The sequence below is a fragment of the Cucurbita pepo genome, chromosome 10 (genome assembly GCF_057944985.1).
Source record: "Cucurbita pepo subsp. pepo isolate OVF chromosome 10, ASM5794498v1, whole genome shotgun sequence".
NCBI classification, from domain to species: Eukaryota; Viridiplantae; Streptophyta; class Magnoliopsida; order Cucurbitales; family Cucurbitaceae; genus Cucurbita; species Cucurbita pepo.
The window spans coordinates 16,012,458-16,019,342 of record NC_141807.1 but is presented as its reverse complement, the minus strand read 5'-3'; the positions used below and the strand labels follow the sequence as shown (position 1 = coordinate 16,019,342).

At 38.5% G+C, this 6,885-nt stretch overlaps 1 non-coding gene across 1 annotated transcript; it reads left to right on the top strand.

The window, feature by feature from the left end:
* Nucleotides 1-4,351: 4,351 nt before the first annotated feature.
* TRNAP-AGG (transfer RNA proline (anticodon AGG)) lies at nucleotides 4,352-4,423 on the top strand. Its single transcript has one exon. It is a non-coding gene; the product is annotated as a tRNA-Pro (tRNA).
* The last annotated feature ends 2,462 nt before the right edge of the window (nucleotides 4,424-6,885 follow it).

The window sequence follows — 6,885 nt, the reverse complement described above, 5'->3', positions numbered from 1 at the left end:
ATGTATTAAGCACATGGATTTATTAATTACGGTGAACTTTTGTATAAAACGAAGTAAATACAAATGGAGTAACATGAGATAGAAGTAAACATAGTAATAAAAAGAAACTACATAAACTTAAAGAAAGTTAATCCCATTTTACAATATAAATATTGTTCAACTGTAGTAAAGAAGTAGTTTTGAAAATTAGCCACTCCAAATGAATCTATGTTTGGAAAACTAAAATAAAGAAAGAAAAATAAATAAAAATATTTTTCAAAAACTTAGTTTGGTGTGAAATTTTGCTTAAAATTAAAATGTTTTCTTTTCCTTTCTTTTCTTTTTTATTTTTTATTTTTTTATAAAAGGATAAAACACATAATTTTGAAAAAAAACAAAAAAAAAAAAAAAAACAAAACAAAACAAAATAGTTATCAAATGGGCCTAATTTTTAACATATCTATTCCAAAGGAATGCATGGGCTCTAGTGGCAATGCTGCTTCAACTGTGTGATAGACCCTGTGAAGTTAACATGATAATAATAGTAGGTTCTAAAGCATAAAAATATGTGGATAAATTTCATATATTGAGGTTGGATAAATTTCATATATTAAGGTGCGGAAAACATATACACACGAGCAACTAAAAATGATAGATCCACTATAAGGCTATTTGGTGTAGTGGTATGATTTTTTTTTACAAATTAGGTGGAATGAACAAACAAAAATAATGAGTTTAAAATTACCAAATAAAATATGTGGATAAATTATGAGTTTCAACATGTTTGCTACTTTTATCTAAAACTTGATCACGAGTTTTTCTTATTTGCATTGTAAAATTATGTATTTCTATGGATATCATTTCTATTTCTAGAATTGAAACAAAAACATGTGGATAAATTTCAAATATTGAGGCGCATAAAAGATATGGACGAGCAACTAAAAATGATAGATCCACTACAAGGCATTTGGTCTAGTGGTATGATTCTCGCTTTGGGTGCAAGATGTCTCGAGTTTGATTCTCAAAATGCCCCCAACAATTATATCAAATTGAAGCATGCAATATAATAAGATTTGAAATAGGTTTTTTAAACCTTGAACCAAGAAGTAATTCAAATGGATATTTGGAAAGAAAAAAAAAACTATATTTAATTATAATTTACGAGTGTGTTTATAACATGTTAATTGAAGAGAGCAAACAACAAAAATAAACAAACAAAGGAAATTTGTGTATGTATGATTCTCTTCAAATCTTGGAAACTAAAAGGATTCCTCTCCTTTCTTGACATCAAGACTTACTTTTTCGGGACTTGGACCATAAACAGTCATCTACTCTTACTCCTACACCCTTCTCTAAGAATCAACATAGCATAATCATTCCATGAAGGCCGAGGTAGTCTTATAAAAGAAGATGAGGGTACCACTTTCAAATCATTCCATGAGGACTTGAGAAAGTTTTGTAAGAGAAGATGAGGGTACCACTTTCTATTGCAGAATTTCTATGTGAATAGAGAATGAACTATATTCTTGGGAGATAAGATAAAGCCTCGAGCCTAACTTCAAAGGAATTACTCAAATTGTTCTATGATATTTTTTCTAGGAACTCTTTGTTATGTTGTCCGCTGAAGGTTTCAGGGAAGGGACACAGATTCTCTATTGCACTGATCTCCCAATAGAAGTTTTACCTAGGTCATCTATCGTCACAATTCTTTTAAGAAAAATGCGCCCAAATAACTAGTGAACAATAACATTTAAAGAAGATTCAAAGAGCGAGAAGAGGATTGTGATAGAAGTTGCCTTAGGTAAAACTTCTTTAAATGTCTTAGCCAATCATGACCTCAGAATGAGGAGTCTCTTGGACAACAATAACATATGGACAACAAATGTCTTAGCCAATTGTGACGATCATGATTGCTCAAGCCGTGTTGCCCAAATGATCGGTAAACAATAACATTGCCCAAATAACTGCCTTGGACAATAAATCGTTTACAAGAATGGCTGAGACATGCAACATGCAACCACAAGCAACACGACTTGGGCAATCATGACTGTGACATCTGCCCGCACACAATTTATTGGATGAGGCTGACTTTAGGTCTCTCAATGCGCTTCCAGTTGATCTCATAATGATGAGTCTCTTCCAACCTACTAGGTGCTGTTGAAAATCACTTCTCGATTTGTTGAGTCTTCATGTCTTCTCTGTTCGTGTCTTTCCTACTTTCTTCACTTGAAACTTTTTCTTATTTGTATGACGTCATACCACCTACTTCTGCTTGATGTCTTATCGGTTGAAATAATAACGTTTCAAGTTACTAACGTGAACAACAAGATTAGTCCGCATCCATAAGAGCAATTGGATTCTATATGATGTCTTCATAATCTTATGGATAACTTTAACTAGTCCATAGTATTTTCACACAAGTTTTTGGTTCTTGTTGCTTTGAACTCCAAGTTTATCTGAACTTAACTTATATGAACTCTTTATTTTTCTTGAAATTATTGTGGTTGACGCTTCCGACTGACCCTTCTCTTCATCCATCTAGATGATATTTCTGTGTGAACATGTGTTACTTCAGTGGTTTGTTTCATGTAGTGGCAACAAGGTTTCTATTGAGGTTGACTCACTCGAGCTCCCCTTTTCAATTACAACAATAGCAGCAAGCATAGATTCATCATGGCTATGATTCTTTCTCAACTGTAGTATCGACATCATTTTCAACCCTTTTGGTTGATGGATGTTTTTCTGAATGATCGTCGGGTTAGACTCCATTACTACTAGACATTTTGCTAGGGGCATGTAAATGACTTTGTGTTTCAGCAGGATGTTCATTCCTGACACGACATTGAAGTCATCCATTTCAACTATCACTAAGCAATTTGCCTAGTCCAAGACTCCAGCTTGATTAGAGTTCTCATTGTGACTCTTAAGACAGGTAAAGCTTCCAAGTTGACGGCGTTCATCTTTCCTGTATCTTGATGCCAAAGGATGTTAAACTATTTTGCATCGGTCTCCATCATGAGTTGTGGGTGGCTCTAGAGTTGACAATGGTATTCCTTACTACTTTGTGCTTTACCCAAACCTCAACATACATAATGTATATATATTCATTTAACTATAACACATATGGTCCATGGAAGAATTGTAACTCTTATGCTCATTAACATTATAATGGCTATTACCTAAATTATAACCTAAAGTTGATAATTAATGTCCAATTAGCCAACCCTAAATTTGTAATCATTGTGGAGTGATTGAAATTACAATGGAAGTAGATTAAACTCCTAGTACCTTAAATGAAGTTGGTCACTTCTAATAAAACACGAATTTCTCTTTAATATCATTAATACAATTATGCTTCATCTTGAACCTACTAAACATGAAACTAAAACTGCGTTCAATTTAACTCCATTTATTGTCATCTTGAATGACGTGTAGGATATATTCTTGATATTTCATATTACTTAAGCTTTTTTGTAAAATCACAATTAGACAACAACAAATATGAACTTGGGTCTGTTTATCATTTTAAAGAAATTTTCTTTCTCCATCTTATTCCTAATAACTTGCAACTAAATTCATATTATGCTAAGAAACAAATTTTTTACTAGCAAGAAGTAAAATATGCAACTTTAACTAAAATTTCATCCAAACAAACTTTATTGCCATACAACATAGATGCAATTATAGCCTTCAAACAAAAACTAGAGTAGTTGTGGTGAACGGGATAGAAACTCTAGTGTTCATCCATAATATACAACCACTACCTAAATTATGACCTAAAAATTTGAAAACATAAGTTGTAGTTGAAAATTACATAAAACAATCCCCTAAATCCAAGAACTCGTGTCCAATTAGTAAATCCTAAAGATAGTAGCTTACATAGAGTAATTGAAGCTCCACATGAAGTAATTTAAAGTTCTAGTTACTTAACTAAAGTTTATCTCGTCTTTAATGAAGCATGAGTTGCACTTAAGTTCATGAAATGTTTATAGACTCCAACTCTTAGTACTATTAATGCAATTATATTTCATATGAGTTTGTCATAAATCAAACTATGGTACATTCAATACAACTTCATTTTCTTGTCATACGAAGAAAAATAGAAGAATTAAATCAAACAAACTGATGAACTGAGCCGAATAAATCCAACCCAACCCAAACTGATTAGTTTGATTCATTTGTTGGGTTGTAGTTTATTTGATAACACTTGCATATTAGAACAATTCAATATTACATGCCTTACTTACAAGTAAAATACTAGATCATCAACTTTTTGTTTTATAGTCCAACAACCGCTCAAAAAAATAGATTTCAAACTTGAGAGAAAAAAATATATTGAGTAGGAGTTAAAAATGTTGCATTTTTTTAGAAAGGGTATTTGGTCTAGTGGTATGATTCTCGCTTAGGGTGCGAGAGGTCTCGAGTTCAATTCTCGAAATGCCCCTATGTTCATTTCTTAGAAGATGAGCCTCAGAGAATACAATTCAACATCTCTCAAGTTAGAGAGGTCTCAAGTTTCTTTCTAGGAACTTCTCATTATGTTATCCGCTGTCGTCAAATAGGTCAGGAAGGCAGTCGGCTGTCACCTTGATGTGGTATTCTCAGGGGCGTGGTATTCTCAGTCTCAGGGGCCGAAGTGCAAAGCTGACATTCGTGGTCAGGAAGGCAGGCATGTTGTCCTGTCATCTTGATGTGGTATTCTCAGGGGCCGAAGTGCTTGGGGCTTGATGTGGTATTCTCAGGGGCCTGTCACCTTGATGTGGTATTCTCAGGGGCCAAAGTGCAAAGCCCCGTAGTCTATTCGTGGTCAGGAAGGCAGGCATGTTGTCCTGTCACCTTGATGTGGTATTCTCAGGGGCGGGCGTGGTATCTCAGGGGCCTGTCACCTTGATGTGGTATTCTCAGGGGCGGGCGTGGTATCTCAGGGGCCTGTCACCTTGATGTGGTATTCTCAGGGGCCGAAGTGCTTGGGGCTTGATGTGGTATTCTCAGGGGCCAAAGTGCAAAGCCCCGTAGTCTATTCGTGGTCAGGAAGGCAGGCATGTTGTCCTGTCACCTTGATGTGGTATTCTCAGGGGCTTGATTCTCAGGGGCTTGATGTGGTATTCTCAGGGGCCGAAGTGCTTGGGGCTTGATGTGGTATTCTCAGGGGCCGAAGTGCTTGGGGCTTGATGTGGTATTCTCAGGGGCCGAAGTGCTTGGGGCTTGATGTGGTATTCTCAGGGGCCGAAGTGCTTGGGGCTTGATGTGGTATTCTCAGGGGCCGAAGTGCAAAGCCCCGTAGTCTATTCGTGGTCAGGAAGGCAGGCATGTTGTCCTGTCACCTTGATGTGGTATTCTCAGGGGCTTGATGTGGTATTCTCAGGGGCCGAAGTGCTTGGATGTTGTCCTGTCACCTTGATGTGGTATTCTCAGGGGCCGAAGTGCTTGGGGCTTGATGTGGTATTCTCCGGGGCCAAAGTGCAAAGCCCCGTAGTCTATTCGTGGTCAGGAAGGCAGGCATGTTGTCCTGTCACCTTGATGTGGTATTCTCAGGGGCTTGATTCTCAGGGGCTTGATGTGGTATTCTCAGGGGCTTGATTCTCAGGGGCTTGATTCTCAGGGGCTTGATGTGGTATTCTCAGGGGCCGAAGTGCTTGGGGCTTGATGTGGTATTCTCAGGGGCCGAAGTGCAAAGCCCCGTAGTCTATTCGTGGTCAGGAAGGCAGGCATGTTGTCCTGTCACCTTGATGTGGTATTCTCAGGGGCTTGATGTGGTATTCTCAGGGGCCGAAGTGCTTGGATGTTGTCCTGTCACCTTGATGTGGTATTCTCAGGGGCTTGATGTGGTATTCTCAGGGGCCGAAGTGCTTGGGGCTTGATGTGGTATTTTTCTCAGGGGCCGAAGTGCTTGGGGCTTGATGTGGTATTTTTCTCAGGGGCCGAAGTGCTTGGGGCTTGATGTGGTATTCTCAGGGGCTTGATTCTCAGGGCTTGATGTGGTATTCTCAGGGGCTTGATGTGGTATTCTCAGGGGGGCTTGATCTCAGGGGCTTGATTCTCAGGGGCTTGATGTGGTATTCTCAGGGGCTTGATGTGGTATTCTCAGGGGGGCTTGATGTGGTATTCTCAGGGGGGCTTGATGTGGTATTCTCAGGGGCTTGATGTGGTATTCTCAGGGGCCGAAGTGCAAAGCCCCGTAGTCTATCCGTGGTCAGGAAGGCAGGCATGTTGTCCGCTGTCGTCACATAGGTCATCTTTCGTCACAATCCTTTTAAGAAAGATGCGCTCAAATAACTGATTAAGAAGTTTTAGAGAGTTCGAATCCTGTCGCCTTGATGTGGTATTCTCAGGGGCCGAAGTGCAAAGCCCCATAGCCTATTTGTGGTCAAGAAGGCAAGCAAACCGCATACACTGAAAAAAAAAAAAGATCTTCTTTTCTATCACACGTAGAATTGTCATTATTTTGTCTTTTGAAACCCCTTACCTTATCAGTCATCAGGCAGGTTTTTGGTATCATATATCGAGATAATTATTATGAAAAAGCTATTCCACTAGTGTGACTTAGATACCCTTTCTTTGTGGTATCAGTCATGCTATTTGAATAGCCTAAAGTCATCATAGCCTCTCCACCAGTTCCGAAGACTCCTTCGGCATCAATGTGCTCTAATGAAAGAGATCAGACCCTTTCCTGAACAAGAATCGGGCACAAAACACCGAATGAGAAAGTCAAAAGCGAGCTCTTTTCGCGTATACGCAATCTTGAAACCCAATTAGCTCACGGACTGTCTCTTCAACCCTGGCGAGTATGAGTGCTTGGTAAGAGAGAATGTCGAATGAGAAAGACATTCGATTACGACAACATTCGCAGCTACCAAAGTGCACTAAACCTAGTAGAGATCTTCGACATAACGATAATGGAACTTC